This window comes from Colossoma macropomum, unplaced genomic scaffold (assembly GCF_904425465.1).
Source record: "Colossoma macropomum unplaced genomic scaffold, Colossoma_macropomum, whole genome shotgun sequence".
Taxonomy (NCBI): Eukaryota; Metazoa; Chordata; class Actinopteri; order Characiformes; family Serrasalmidae; genus Colossoma; species Colossoma macropomum.
Window position 1 is genome coordinate 25,216,502 of NW_023494788.1, and position 16,442 is coordinate 25,232,943.

Genomic DNA, 16,442 nt, shown 5'->3' on the forward strand with positions numbered 1-16,442 from the left:
TGTCCGGAAATGGCACGTACTGGCATGTGCCACTTAGCGAATGGCACCTGACACCGACAACTGGTAACGAGTGGCTCATGCCACTCGGTTAGTGGCACTCGCCAGTGGCACCTGCCACACAGAAACGGCGTGTGCCTCTCAAAACAGGCACATACCAACAGCTCCTGTGAGTAAAGCAAAGACTCTGGACAGCGGCTACTCGGCTGGGCTGACTAGCAGCACATCATAGCTCCACCATCGGCCATCAGAACCTGGGAAAAGTCATGGAGGAATGTCGACCTAAAGACTCAGATAGTCTGTCATTTTGGGCTTTTGTTGTGGCACGGAGAGCTGAAGAAAGCAGCTCGTGTTACTCGAACTAATTACTGAATTCATTGTGGTGTTATTCATGCTAAATCTAAAGTATGTATAGACTATTTATCAGCGTATTTATTAAACAGGACAAGAGGAACGCAGGCTTGTGTTCTTGGTTTTAACGTTATTTATTATTTTTTCAGGAGTGGCACTAGCCATTTACTGAGGTTAAAGGCACTGGCATGTGCCACTCAGGAGTGGCCCTAGCCATTTACTGAGGCGAAAGCCATTGGCATGTGCCATTCAGGAGTGGCAATCAGTAGCAGTACTAGCTACTTATCACACAGTGGACAAAGTTCCAAGGTTTGAAAATAGTTCTCGATTAGCCTGCATCACACAGGTAAATGCCCCAGTTGAAAGTTTGATCTCAAACGTAAGCAATATTGGTCAATAACTGTATTCAGTAATTCTTGTGAAATGTGTTCCTGTTACTAATTTCGGAGTTCCTGAGTATAACATTTACAGTTACAAAGCTACCTCGCCACATTTGCAAGTATTGTACAATGTTGTTCTCATGGTATATGGGGTATTTAAAGTTTTAATTATGTGAGTAATCTTAAAGCACGTGCAATGTAAAATAAAAGGAACTGTACTGGTACATGTTTTAATGTACAATGTAAATTTAACCAAATGTGTACCTTAAATATGCTTTTCCCAGGTAAAGGTTATATATTTGTTCATTTGCATAATCTAAAACAGAACAATAAAATAAAAAAAAAAGCATGGAGACAAGACTGGGTATGTTCAGTCAATATAGTTGCAATAGATTACGCTCTCCAAATAAAAGGTACTCAAGATGTACCTTGAGGGTACCACCCCTGTGACAGTTCAGTATAAACCCCTGTGTGTTTAAAACATTAAGTTATCCCCACTTTAACTGATGTAACGTTGAGAGCTCTTGACAGTATGGATGAATATAGGTCAAGAGGGCAATCAATCAATTTTTTGTCACGTTTTGTGATAGTTTCCACTACTGACCCCCTTATGAACAGCATGAGGCACTATTTTCAAAACTTAGCACTTGGTAACATGATGTAAATATACTTATCTCCCCCACCACCCAGCAAAACGCTGGTCAACAGTAAATTGCTAGTGCCACTCCTGAGCGGCACATGCCAGTGCCTTTACCCTCAGTAAATGGCTAGTGCCACTCCTGAACAAATAATAAATAAAAACAAGAACACAAGCCTGCGTTCCTCTTGTCCTGTTTAATAGTCTATACATTAGATTTAGCATGAATAACACCACAATGAATTCAGTAATTAGTTCGAGTACATCTGTAACACGAGCTGCTTCCTTCAGCTCTCCGTGTCACAACAAAAGCCCAAAATGACAGACTATCTGTACAGAGTCTTTAGGTCAACATTCCTGCATGACTTTGCTAGTTAGCCCAGCCGAGTAGCCGCTGTCCAGAGTCTTTGCTTTACTCACAGGAGCTGCTGGTATGTGCCTGTTTTGAGAGGCACACGCCGTTTCTGTGTGGCAGGTGCCGCTGGTGGGTGCCACTAACCGAGTGGCATGAGCGGCATGTGCCACTCGTTACCAGTTGACGGTGTGAGGTGCCATTTGCTAAGTGGCACATGCCAGTATGTGCCATTTCCGGACGGCGGAGTTGCCACTCCCTGCTGCCAGATGCCACTTTGGGACTGAACCCCCTCTCCGTTTTTAATTGCGCGCGCGGACATCGGTTCAAAACAGTCGGAGAGGACAGTCGGAGAGGACAACTACTTTATTCTGCTTGCTTCTGCTGCTTGGAACCTTAATTTGGTAAGTTTTGTTTCAGTCCATTTTCGAAGCAAATACAACGCTGCTGTAGTTTTTCAGCCTGAGTGCAGTTAAGTGTTGTTGGTGCTAGCTGCTAATGTTTTCAGGAGGCGGGCAGAGTTTATTTTATCCACACGTTCATTTACAGCCTAAAAAGAGCAACTTCACGGTAATTTGAACTTTTCTTAACTTTACTGAACGTGAGCACGTTAGGGGTGTAAAACATTTTCCTAGAGAGTATTAAGAGAGAGTATTCCTTGAGAGTATTAAGTGAAGCTTTGGCTGTGCTTAAATGTAAATTTCCACTCTGCAATAATAGTGAATGTCGGCAAAATAGAACAAGATGTTTAGAAAAGGTAGTTCATTTACAGTCTAAGAACACTGGCGCGAGGGAAGTGTTATGGAATCCAAATTTTAAATCTTTGGCGCATTATGTTGAACTTAAACTTGAATAACAGCGTGCATTTTATGTAACAGTATTTTTTTTTTTATTATTATTAGCTTGCAGGCGTAAGTGATTGGTGATAAGAGCGCAGATGATGTGAATACAGTTCATAGGTGCATTTTTATTTTTTATTAATTGCAAACAATATTGTGATACTCAGACAGTGACTGTTGTATGATTGTCATCATAGATCATATTTGCATTGTCAAAAAGTGATTGATTTGTATTTTTGTGTGCATGAATACGACGGTACACTGAAGACAGAACATATGGTCAGTTCCTAAAAGAGCACTGCATAGGTAAGTCTTGATTTATGTAAATGCCATTTTCCAATTAGAAAAAAATTCCCTTCATTCATTTCTGAAGACAACTTTAGACAGTGTTGTTAAGGCTATGTTTAGTAACTGAAGGTGTTTTGGAAATACTGAAGTTGTCATAAATATCCCATACCTGCCCTACATTTTCAAAAGTTGGCTTGTACTTGTACATACTTATTGACTAGTGGATTGGAAATGCAGGTTGTGCAATAATGCCTCCTCTGATACTCATGGACAGTCACTTGGGCATTATCGTTTGCAACATAGCCATTTTTCAAAAGTCAGCCCTTTGCTATGTCTTTATGAAACATGTATTTGCACATTTCAATCAGTCGATGCACTAAAAATTCATGTGTCAAGTTTCACAAAGAGACAGAAAAAGTAGGGGCAAGTCAAGGAAGACAATGAGTGCAGGTGGTGTATAAATGTTGTTTGAGTGGGTTCAAGCAACCTTTTTCTGAGAAGAAACTTTTTGCACATTTAGGAGGGCATTTAAGAACCCATGAAATGGTAGCATGTCCATATAAGAATTGTGCTTATAGTACTAATGTGTACTCATCCTTTAATGCTCACAAAAGCAGAATACATGGTGCCTGTGCTGGTCCAGAATTCTTTAATGATGTCTATGCTGATGAAGACAGTCTTGGCCTAAATGCTGCTGAATCTTTCGATGAAAATGTAGATCTGTGTGAGGGTTTGAGTCAACCTGAGAATGAAAACTCAGATGTTGACAATGGGCAATGTGACAGCAACCAATTAACTGTGCATTTATGTCACAATTTAGCTTCTCTTTTTTTAAAGATGCAGGCTATTCTTCATGTTTCTGATCTAGCAGCACAGGAGATAGTGGAGCATTTGAGACAAATCTTTCTGTTGTCTAGACCTCTTCTGAAACAAAATAGAAGTGAGGTGTTACAGAAACATTGCGCTACTGTAAGTGATGCAGTTCTTGATGAGGTTGTTAGTGTTGTCTTAAACAGTAATATATTTGTCAGTGCAACAACTGTAGGTGGAGAATTATCCTCCAATAAGAGAAGAAAATCATTTATAGAAAGAAACTATCCTGTGGTCATGCTTTTTCAGTATATCATAGAGTCTGGACACACTGCAGTGTATGTCCCTATACTTCCTATGAGTCAGGAGCTGTTCAGACATACTGATGTACATGATAAAATTCAAGAAGCATGCTGTTCTCAGCCCGACCACTACACAAGTCATCGAGATGGTTTGTACTTTCAAGAAAATGAGTTGCTGTCAGCATCACATGAGCTAAAAATGATGTTGATTTTATATATTGACGAGATAGAAGTAGCAAATCCTTTAGGTACTTCAAGGAAAATACACAATCTTCTGTCAGTATACTGGGTTCTCGCAGACTTGCCAAGCAAATATCGGTCTGCTTTGCATGTAATACAGCTGGCAGTGTTATGTAAAGTACCCGATCTTCAGAGTTTTGGTTATGAAAGAGTCCTTGGTCCTTTGGTGCATGACATTAGAACACTGGAGCAGGAGGGTGTGTTTATTGAGTCTCTTGGTCAGTCTGTCCAAGGCACTGTCCTTTGTGTTGCTGCAGATAATCTAGCAACTCACGGATTAGCAGGCTTTGTCCAGTCTTTCAGATCAGAATATGTGTGCAGGTTCTGCCTGGCTAGTTGAGACTTGTTTCAGTCTCAGGAAGTTTCTGAAGGTAATTTTGTTTTAAGAACCAAAGCAAGCCATGACCTGAATGTCCAAAACGTCACACAGGGAGCAAGTGACAATCAATTTGGCGTGACTGGAGACTGTTTGTTAAGACAAAGGTTGAAGCATTTTCATCCCATCACTGGTTTCCCTCCTGATAATCTTCACGACCTACCGGAGGGGTTTGTGCCAGTAGAGTTGGCTTTATGTATTCAGGAAATGATTTGTCTTAAACATTTCACTCGACTATTTGAATCAAAGAATTGTGTCATTTCCATATCAACATACAGACAAAGTCAATAAACCAAAGCCAATCGTGAAAGCATATGCTTTGAAAATGACAATAGGAGGCAACGGGCATGAAAATGCTGCATTACTGAGGCTACTTCCCTTAATAGTAGGCAATGTAATTCCAGAGGGTGATGGTGCCTGGGCAGTGTTAATGGAATTAAAAGACATTGTGGAGTTAGTGTTGTCCCCAACATTTACTGAAGAAACAATTCAGTATTTACACACTAAAATTAGGGACCACAGACAGATGCTTCTTGAAGTTTTCCCCCAGTTTAGGCTCAGGCCAAAACATCATTACATCGAACATTACCCAGAGTTGATCAGATGTTTTGGTCCTCTGGTTCACTTATGGACCATGCGATTTGAGGGAAAACACAGTTTTTTTAAGCATGTTGTACATGACACTCAAAACTTCAAAAATGTGCTCAAGACACTAGGTGTCAGACACCAGTATATGATGGCTTACCATCTTAGCGCACCAGCATTTTTTAGACCACATCAGCAAGCATCAGTTGTGACTTCTGTATTGGTTTTGACATTACCCGAAGTGGCAAAGCATTACATTCAACAAAAGACTGACAGTAATTCTATATACAGGACATCACAAGTTACCATTGATGGTACTGATGTTTGTGCTGGGATGTTTGTTTCTGCAAGTGTAGAAGCGAGATTGCCTCAGTTTCGTAAGATTGAAGATATCCTACTTGAAAATAATAATGTGGCCTTTCTCAGCAGACAGCACAAGTCTAATTATGTGGAACATCTAAGGGCGTATAACCTGATTCCAGGCGAACTAACTGTTTCCACTGTGTCAGACTTGAATGACATATATCCTGTTTCTGCTTATAGCATAGGAGGCCAGTTACTGTTGACCCCAAAGAGATTTCTACTGATACATTGACAAGGTATGTCTTCCTCTACTTGAACTTGAAACTGAACATTTTATTTATTTTATGAGAAGAGCAATCGTTCACACAAGAACAAGGTAATATTCAATTCATTAAATATTTTAGAATGTGTGGAATATGTACATTAGCTAAAGTATATGGTCATAGTAAAATATTTAATTTTCTTTGTTTTCATTACATGGCGGAGTCTGACAGATTGTTATTAAGAGTCTTCGTAGTCACAGATATTGCTCACAAGATGTTGCTTCCAACATGCCCCACATCAGTGCAAGAGCTAATCACCATAATGCGAGAGAAATTTAAACCTCATCTTGATTTTGACTTCAACTTACAATATGAAGACTCTGACTTTGGAGGACAGCTCTGCATTCTTTCAGACATTACAGAACTGCCACAAAAGGCTGTAGAGAAGGTTTTCAGATCAGAGAGTGATACTAGCTCAACTGGAACTTCAGACACAGATTTACTCCCCCATGCCCTGGCACGTGTGCAGACCTGGCCTGATGTATTTCCAGTACCTCTCTTTTCCTATGATGTTGAGTACATCCTTGAAGCTGGCAATACAGCATATCAGAATACTGGGAAGACTTTGAAATTAACAAGAGCACAAAAGCATGACATCTTGGAAAACATGGCCAAAACTATGCACACTTTCAAGGCGTACCCTAGTGATAAAGAAATGGCTTCTTTCTATTCCTTTCTGTACCTTATCTAATTCTGCTAAGCAATGTGATGTTCAGGAGCAATGTGATGTTAACCACCGACGTACTGCTGCCCTTTGAGCCCTCGCTGTGTATCTACGTGAAGATGACTCTAGGTTTTTAAGGACTTGGAATGTAAGTTGCCAAATATGTTTTTTCGTATTTACCATATATTGTTTCCCATTTGCACACAAAACTTAGAAGACAATGAGGAAATGTTTCTTAAAACAATAATTACAAAGTTTTGGTGTCAAGTCACTTTGTGACATTCCAAATATCATTGACAGTTTAAGTTGCATATAATTTAAGTTGCATATCATTTTCTGATAAATGTGTAAAGTCTAAGCTATTCAAAGTGTTTTGTTATTGTTAAACTGGTACAGAGACATGTACACAGAATTTTACTTGAGCACTAAAGCACCTTTTTTGGGCTTGTGTAAAGAGGTTTTCCCCCTCTTTTCGCAGGTTTTGCACTTTTCTTTCTTTGTTTAAAGTACTAAAATGTGTGCTTTCTGTTGATGTATTTTAACTTCAGTGAAAGGTTTTACTGCACCTCATTGAAAGCTTGTTTAAGCATGTTTACATACTCTTTAAAATACATTTTTGTTTAATGGGTACAGTAAATGTACACACGGTTTTACAAGCTTGTATCCTGTTAGAGAATTATGGACATGTTCTAGAATAGTTGCAATAAAATGCTAATTTTGACAGATTTCTGTTTCTTTTTAATTTTTTTACATTTTGTGATGGTATATGTTTGAGTTTTGTTAACTTAATTACTTTGAGGTAATTAGTTTCCTTAAATGTTTTAAGTAAGGTATTAGACTTATTTTAGTATTTTCTAGTCAAAATATTTAAGAATATTAAATTAAAATATTAAGTAAACTAAGACACATTTTTTAATGTATATCCAATATTTTAAATTGAGTATATCAAACTTAAAAGTTCACAATGTTTTGAGTTATGTTAAATGTAATTAATGTAGTTAAACATTAAAAGTAGGAAAACATTAAAAGATTATGTACACGGTACACATTTTTTTTACATGAAAAGAAATTAAATAAATACAGTTAAGAGAACAATAAATTTTAAGTATAGTGTAATCAGGTTTATAAAGTTGGTATATATAAAATATTTACGTTTTTGTTCACTTTAAAGAATAGAGTTTGTCCTCTAAAATATTTTGAGGTAATCAGTTTCCTCAAAAAATTTGAGTTAGTTGAACTTGTTCGGGTTTACAGTGCAGGTACTGACTGAGGGGCGAGTCTGTTGAGAGCTTTATATGTTGGTAAAAGAATTTTGTAATCAATGCAAAATTTTATTGGCAATCAGTGTAGTTTTGATAAAACTGGGCTGATATGGTCAAACTTTCTGGTTCTTGTGAGGACTCTGGCTGCAGTGTTCTGGACTAACTGAAGCTTGTTAAGGCTTTTGCTGGAACATTCAGACAGCAGGGCTGTCTACAGTCTACAGTAATGTAGCCTTGAGCATGAACTAGCTTTTCTGCATCCTGTAGAGACAATGCATTTCTTAATTTAGCAAAATTGCGGAGATTCAGGAAGACTATTCTAGTAATATTCGTTATATGTGCATCGAAGGACAGGTCGGGATCTATCGTGACACCAAGGTTTTTTACAGATGAACGTGACGCAACTGAGAAACCATTAAGTGTTAAATTAGATAGTTTGTTTCTATCAGCTTTCGGACCAAGAAGCAGAATTTAGTAGGAGAAAGTTACTCCACGTCCAGTCTTTTATGTCTTTTATGCAGTCCTCAATCTTGCTAAGTTCGATCAGGCATAGCATTATGATCACCTCCTTGTTTCTATGCTTATTGTCCATTTTATCAGCTCCACTTACTATAAAGGTGCACTTTGTAGTTCTACAATTACAGACTGTAGTCCATCTGTTTCTCTGCAATCTTTGTTAGCCCCCTTTTACCCTGTTCTTCAGTGGTCAGGACCCCCATGGACCCTCACAGAGCCGGTATTACTTGGGTGGTGGATCATTCTCAGCACTGCAGTAACACTGATGTGGTGGTGTGTTAGTGTGTGTTGTGCTGGTATGAGTGGATCAGACAGATTTTTAAGAGTTTTTAAACACCTCAGTGTCACTGCTGGACTGAGAATAGTCTACCAACCAAAAATATCCAGCCAACAGCGTCCTGTGGGCAGCGTCATGTGAACCACTGATGAACGACTAGAGGATGACCAACACAAACTGTGCAGCAGCAGATGAGCTATCGTCTCTTTACATCTACAAAGTGGACTGTCAAGGTAGGAGTGTCTTATAGAGTGGACAGTGAATGGAAAAACTCCAGCAGCACTGCTGTGTCTGATCCACTCAGACCAGCGCAACACACGCTAACACACCACCACCACATCAGTGTTACTGCAGTGCTGAAAATGATCCACCACCCAAATAGTACCTGCTCTGTGAGGGTCCATGGGGGTCCTGACCACTGAAGAACAGGGTAAAAGGGGGCTAACAAAGTATGCAGAGAAACAGATGGACTACAGTCTGTAATTGTAGAACTACAAAGTGCACCTATATAGTAAGTGGAGCTGATAAAATGGACAATGAGCGTCCATGAGAAACATCTTGCCCATGTCGGTTATCTCGATTTTTTTTTTTTTAATTCTGTTAATCGTTTCCCCACTCTGTGTGTTCATGTACTGTCCCCTTAAAAAGGGGTCACGTGACTCCGCCACGTCCAGTCTGAGACATGTAAGCTAAGGCTATATTCACATAGCAGGTAAAAGTGGCCCAAATCCGAATTTTTTTTTTTTTTTTTTGACTGTTTACATTATCTTTTAAATGTGACCTATATGCGACATTAGTCTGAACAGATCAGCTGCTAAACCAACCTGCATGCGCAAAAGAACAACGCGTCACGTTCATCCAGAGGTAAACAATCATGACTATGAACGAACACCAGTTGCTCTTGGAGCTTTCAGTTTCATCTTCGTCAGCGTCACAGGAGCGATCATGAAGCTTCACTGACTGACAGCTGGGCTCATCACCCAGAATGTGTTTGAGCTCGCCGTAAAAAGGTCACTTTATTCGGTCATTTCTTTGGTTCGCATCCTCGGATTCTTTAAACAGTCAACCACAATGCAAAGAACATCTCAAAATATCCCATTTTTATTCCCAGTGGTGGACAGAAACTAAGTAAATGTAAGTCATTACTGTACTTAAGTTTTTTAAGTACTTAAGTATTTCCATTTTGGGCGACTTTTTACCTTCACTCCACTACATTTCAAAGTCAAATATCTTACTTTGTACTCCACTACGTTATGAGAAATCTGTCGTTCTTTTTGGCTTATATGTGTATAAAACGTAATGTCAAAACGAAAGAAGCGCGAAGAAAGCACACCAATCAGGGTACAGCGCGCACTTTGTTTTAAACTTGTTTTGACCCGTTAGACATAGCTACCCAGTGCAAGCGTACGGTTCAACGTCAGTGCAGCAGCGTGAAATTTTGGGAGTGCCTATGCCAACATAAATGATGGAACTAACCTAACTTTGTGTAAATAGTCCACAATATAGAAATATGTACACATATGCAGTTGTGACTGGCTTGTGTCTTTTTTCTGAATTTATACAAACACTATTTAATTTTATAGCTGTTTTTCCTAGTTTATGTTTATGAACAGAGACCTACAGATGCAATGTAGTAAAAAAAAACACATTTGTGAACCTGTGTTGAAAGCACGTTTTTATTAAACTTAAATGTGTAACTAAGTTGCAAATATATCTTAAACTGAAACTTTACTTGTTTGCAAAGTTATTTCATAGCCACTTGGTTCTACCTAATGGAAATAGTTACTAATTAAATAATACTAATTAATGATGTTCTATTAAAAGATTGAGAGAGTGACACTAGAGTATTTTTACCTAAAATGAGTTAATGAAGCAAGAGTCTTGTTACAAAAATGATAATAGGACATTAGAGTCATAATTAATCTTTTAGTACTTTTATTTTTGATACTTAAGTACATTTGAAGGCAAATACTTTTGTACTTCTACTCAAGTGGAGTTACTCAAGTGGTCTTTTGGTCTCTGGTCTGACTCTTACCAGATTGATGTCTCTTTACAGGGCCCTCTTGCGCAACTCTCCATAGGGCCATCTCACACAACCCTCCATATACGTACAAGAGTGTACCTCAGCTATAACTTAAACTGTCGTCTGGCACAGCTCCCTTCTGTAGGCCCAGAAACTCTTTCCCCGTTAGAGAGTCTGCTGCACAGTCCATAGTCTGCTTCCCTATAATACCTTAATAGGAGGAGTCTCTAGTCAGCCAATGTTTAGTTTATTGATTACTAATCAGGAATATTTTATTCAGTCTTTCCCTTCAAGTCATAGATGATCGACAGAGTTCGGTGGAACTGCATCGCTAGGTGGTGCTATAATAAGCAAAAAAGTGTCATGCAACTGAAGGTTGTCCGATTGACATGAAAATTGGCACGGTGCTACAATGTGCTGTACTGGATCAGGATCTACGAGACTGATGTCATATTTGAAAAAACATGTACGCCATTGGCCAATCAGATTTCAGCAGGTATTTGACAGCCTTCAAATTGGCCAATCACCACGAAGACCGACTGACAGTTTCGGAATTTAGTGTAGTCTCATCTTCAGAGTCTGACCAAATCGGCTGAAACGTTCAAATGACTTGAGCGTCTCCTACAGCTGTCAAAGTTGTTGCTTAGCAACGGCGTTTCAGGGGAGTGATACAGTGTCTGTGAAAAACACAGACACTGCATCACTCCACTGAGACGTTAGAACGCTTCTCAACCAGGCAACTTGCGTGGCCAGAACTAACTGTCGTATAAAAAGTAAATAAACTTTGACTTGATTTATGGTTGAAGTGAGAAGATAGAAAAAATGCATCTGAAAAGGATATGTAGCAGAAACGTTATGACGGCCTTTTGTTTTGTTTAAAACTTGTTCAATATCTATGCAGTTTTACATTCATAAATATAAATGGCTACAGACTAAATGTTAAGAAATTCAAAATAGAAATTGACTGCCCACAAAAAGGAAGACTTGTAACCAACAAGAGCAAACTGCAAGTTGAATGGGACCTGCTTTACGGGTCAAACTACATTTAAAAAGTGAGGAGTAACGAGTAACTTAACTGCTTAGTTTGACTTGAGCTCTACACACATATCCAGCTTAGTTGGACTTGAGCTTAGTGCACCTTTCTAGCTAAGGCTAACACTAAATTCATTAGCTAGAAAGCTAGCTAGCTAGGTCAGCTCACTTGTCTTGTTAAGGTGCTGCCGTTGTTGCTTAGCAACCACTCCAACGTTCCATGCCTGTCTACTACAGAGGAGAATATTTCAGCACACAACACAAATATTCTGAAGGTATACAAGGCAAGTAGAACAAATCAAACACCATTTGGTCTAAAAATAAGACTACACTACAGTGTAAAGTTTACACCAGGGTATCACAGGTCCTTGTGCACAGTAAATCTGGAAGGAGCTATGTTGATCCACACTGAGTAGAATTTTCCCAAGGCTAAGTAGTAAGTTGCTTTGTGGTAAAAGTGTTATTTATTGGTTTGCTGAATTTGTCTGCTGTGTGTATTTTGTTTCACAGAGAATCTCAACAGAAATCTTGTGCAGAGTGACTGGTGAGACTCAAATTACTGTTTTAACTTCCCTGATGTTCGGTCAAACTGATTATCATACAGATGTATGAAGACACTGCTCTGGAAACATAGTGCCCTTAATACGGTATAAGTTTTATATCCTGTTACTTTTTCTGCATATGGTAACAGCCTTAAAGAGGATCTATATCTATTTTAAAAACTCATGCATATTTCAATCGTTGTGACATGTAAACAAAGTCATTCAGAATGCTCTGATTTGAAATGCTCTATTCTAGAGAAACTTACTGACTCAAGTTTATTCACGGTGGTGGTGAGAGAAACCAGAGGTCACAAAGTCTACCACACAAATATAGCCATTTTATTCACCCTCCAAAACACTAGCTAGTGAACCTACATGTGTCTTCTGAGGTTTATGATGTCTGGGTGGTCTTAGTGAGTTGCAGAAATAATTCATATAGGGGGTCAATTTTACACAACATAAAAGTTCTGCTTTCCATTTTAAAAATTTATATTACAAGATGTGCTGGTATATATGTGACACAGTGAGCTGGTTCATGTTTTCCAGCTGGTATAAACAGTATATGGAGGAAATTGTTTGGAAATATAATGTTAGTTAGCATTAACAATAACTTTTAGCTTGCTTAATTCTGCAGCCCTCCTCAGTTCATGTAACATATTAGCAGATGAGGTGATAGCAGAACAATATATCCACATCTTAAGCTCACTTTGTAAAAGATATTCTTAAATGACCTCTGAACTTGAATATGTGTGGTGGGCCTCACACTCCCCTATAAGCAGTCTTTCAGCCACCGCTCTTCGTTTATCAAACATCTTGGCACATTTAACTGCTGCCCCATTTAAGGTTTATGATGATTGTTTAGAGAAGCAATAGGTGACCATCAAAATATGGCTGTTTATTGTTAGTATAAGACACAGATCTAATAAGTTAAATGAGGTCTATCAACTTCCAGCAGACACAGATCCACCAAAGGTACTGGTTCCAGCAGTGCTCTCTCTCCTCTCTCTTAGACAAACTAGAGCCCCTAAAATTTCATTCAAATACACAGACTATGGACAGGCACCTGATCAGACCTGCTCCTTCAGCCCTGTCAGTCTCCTTCAGCTTCTTTCTTATCCTGTCCTCTCTGGGTTCTGGCAACACACTGTTTTATTAAACTTTACAATAGAACTTGAGGCTTAGACCAATCAGTTCAAATTTTTTTAAAATGAAAAATCGTATTGTCAAAGGTTAATTTTAGCTCTTTAGCTCGTTCACACTCTGACTATCTGTGGCGTTTATTAAAATAGCTGGCTCATCAAGTTAATATAAAGTTAGCTGTAGTTATAGCTAACAAGCAGTTGAGAGTGGGGTAAAAACTTGCGGCATGACAACATCACACTAGCACCAGTATTGCGTAATAACATTCCTTGAGTGAATTATTGTCATTAAACCACAGTTTTCTCACTGATAGACCTATTTATTGATAGATTAACAGACAAATAGTGATGGAAACTGATTAACATGAAAGCATATTTACTATTATATGGTAAATAATTAAATCACCTAATTACACACAGATCTATTTCTGTGCACCAATGAACTACATTTGTTATAAAAAACTCATATTGATTAAAATGGAGCTTATGATACTAGGAGGTTGTGACAATGTAAACATGTAACAAAAATGTTATCTGTTTTTATTTCCAAAATTACATTCATATCCAGCAAAACTCTGCAATACAGTGAATTCTGTAGGTTTTCCTTCACGGTCCCCCTCTTGCTACAGCTGGTAGGTGTTCAATATGAGATCAGAATGAGATTTCTGTAGTTTTTAATAATCATTTTGCATCAGCTGGCAACTTATTTTATGAAGTTTATGGAGCTTTGTCCATTACTTATCCAGATGTCCAGGTAATGCCAAGGCCTCGCTTCACTTTATAGTAGCTCTTCTCTATTGGCGTGGTTAATGCATTACTAACAGTGAATTCAGTGAAACTGGTTGGCAAGGATAAACTTGATCCCTCTCTTTTAAAGTTTGCTAACTTTTTAAAGTTATGTAACCCCTCTACATAAAGGGGATGGAGCATCTGAACTCAACAATTATAGGTCTATCTCCAAATTACCATGCTTGGCCAAAAATGCTAGAATCTATAGAAAATAATCAGCCTAAATCATTCATCTCAGCACATTCTTTCCTGATCATACAACAATCTGGTTTTAACTTACATTGTTTCATCTTAAGATAAAAAGAAGCCTTGTGCAGCTCTTTTTATTGATCTTTCAAAAGCATTCCATACAGTGGATCACTCATTACTTTTGAAAAGACTTCTTAGCAGTGGATTTGATCAAATTGCCTATAAATGGTTTCAGAGTTACCTCATGGACAGACAGTCGTGTGTGACTGGGAAATTTTAAATCTGAATTTGTGCAGATTACTAAGTGTCCGACAAGACTCAATTTTGGGACCAGTTTTACAATTTACATTGATGATATTGTTTCTTCTGTAACTGGATGTAATGTACATTTTTATGCTGAAGATACAGTCTTGTACCATTCTGCATATACTGTATATGCTGCTAAATTCTTATAGCACTGATTTAATTATTTAGAAGTTAATAACCATAAATTAGTTCTTAATGCAGAAAAAACTAAATGCATGAAATTTTCCAGAGCCAGAAACATTGAATATGATAAGCTCAACATCTCTACCAAAAGTGGTACAAATATTGAGTCACAGCATATAAGTAATTTGGAATATGGACTGATGAGAAGATATCCTTTAAATATCATATAACTATATCTTGTGAGCAGATTAAGGGAAAAAATAGGCTTCTTTTATAGGAATAAAACATGCTTCCCTCTGCATTGTAGACGGATGCTTATTGAGGCAACTGACCTTTCTCTCTTGGACTATAACAATCATAATACTCATCATTGTGAGCTGTATGTTAAGGTTAGGTAGCCCTCTCTCTCTGTAAGGTGTGGTAGACATATTTTTTTTAATAAGGACCTTACTGTTATTTTACCTCCTTACATTACTTTGTTGTTGTCTTTGAATGCAGGCCCTCTCTTAAAAGATTTAATTATGTTGCGGGTGCTGGCTGTTTACTGAGTTTGGAAAATCCAGTTTTACTTATTGTTTCCTTATATTATATATACGTATACATACATATACATATGTATGTATTTCCATGTGTGGGTGGTTTCAGCCTGCAGTGTTATTGTTGTGGCTGATAAATAACTGAAATATGGCAGGTTTATCAACAGCTATTATTGTTTTTTTGTTGACACGCCCCCAACTCGGGAACTCGAGGCTCATTGAAAAATCTGAGTTTCCCACGAGTAAATACGACATTGTGGTGCCATTCATGTGCATCCATCTGGTAAATACGACACGATATACACAGGTAACACTTTACAATACTGTTTCGTACTTAATAACTAACTAATCAGGAACAAATGGGCAGTGCTGCATTAACGCTTAAGTAACTACTCTTAACTACTAAGGACTACTAGTTAACTACTCAGTAGGTAATAGTGCACTAATTGTTAGGGTAGTTCAGTATTAACTAAACAATAACTACTGAATCTCACAGAGAATTACTTAGCAACTATAGTTTCTTAGAATAACTACTCAAAAATTACAGATCAATTCAACATTAATTGCTCAACAGCTGAGTCTTACAAGGTTCCTGGTGAACTGCTAACTGATGTAGTGTATTCCAACACTTCTAACAGTAGTGAAATACACTACACAGTATGTAGTCTCTACAATATAATGGATAATATCCTCCATTTCTATTCACAGAAACGGGTATCCTCAGAGAAGGCTTGCGGCATCACACCACACTGTACTGACTGATGTCCCTCATGTGTTTGTTCTGATCAGAAACCTGAAAAGGCCATACACTTCAAATTTGGCAGTGTGAACCAATTTGCACATCAGCCTACAAATGGGACAACTGCTAACATACCACAGTATTCAGTAGACCAGTCTGCTTACCCCTCATTTTTAGAAAAGAAAACACCATTGTTTTCTGCAGGAGCATGTGTGCCAGTGTTTCTTCTGAACAGTAGTTCTTCTTTAAAGTCCTCTTGAGGGCAAGGTCAGTTGAGGAGAGGGCTCACGGAAATATCTGACTGTGTATGTGTCCTGCCTTCAAATTCACTTGCTGTTCTTCATTAGGAGCTAACGATGATCAGAAACAATATAAAGTGAAACATATGGTAACTCATTATTAATGAACTAGGAGTTGATGATCAGGAACAATATAAAGTGAAACACATGGTAACTCATTATTAATGAACATGTTGTTACTGTGGTCTTCATTAGGAGTTAATGATGATTAGGAACAGTATTA

General features: G+C 38.1%; 1 long non-coding RNA gene across 1 annotated transcript; it reads left to right on the plus strand.

Annotated features, from left to right (window-relative positions):
* The first annotated feature begins 2,000 nt into the window (after positions 1-2,000).
* Positions 2,001-6,222, plus strand: LOC118806448. The gene is made up of 3 exons (XR_005007118.1): positions 2,001-2,121; positions 2,824-2,862; positions 5,701-6,222. It is a non-coding gene; the product is annotated as an uncharacterized LOC118806448 (long non-coding RNA).
* Positions 6,223-16,442: the final 10,220 nt, after the last annotated feature.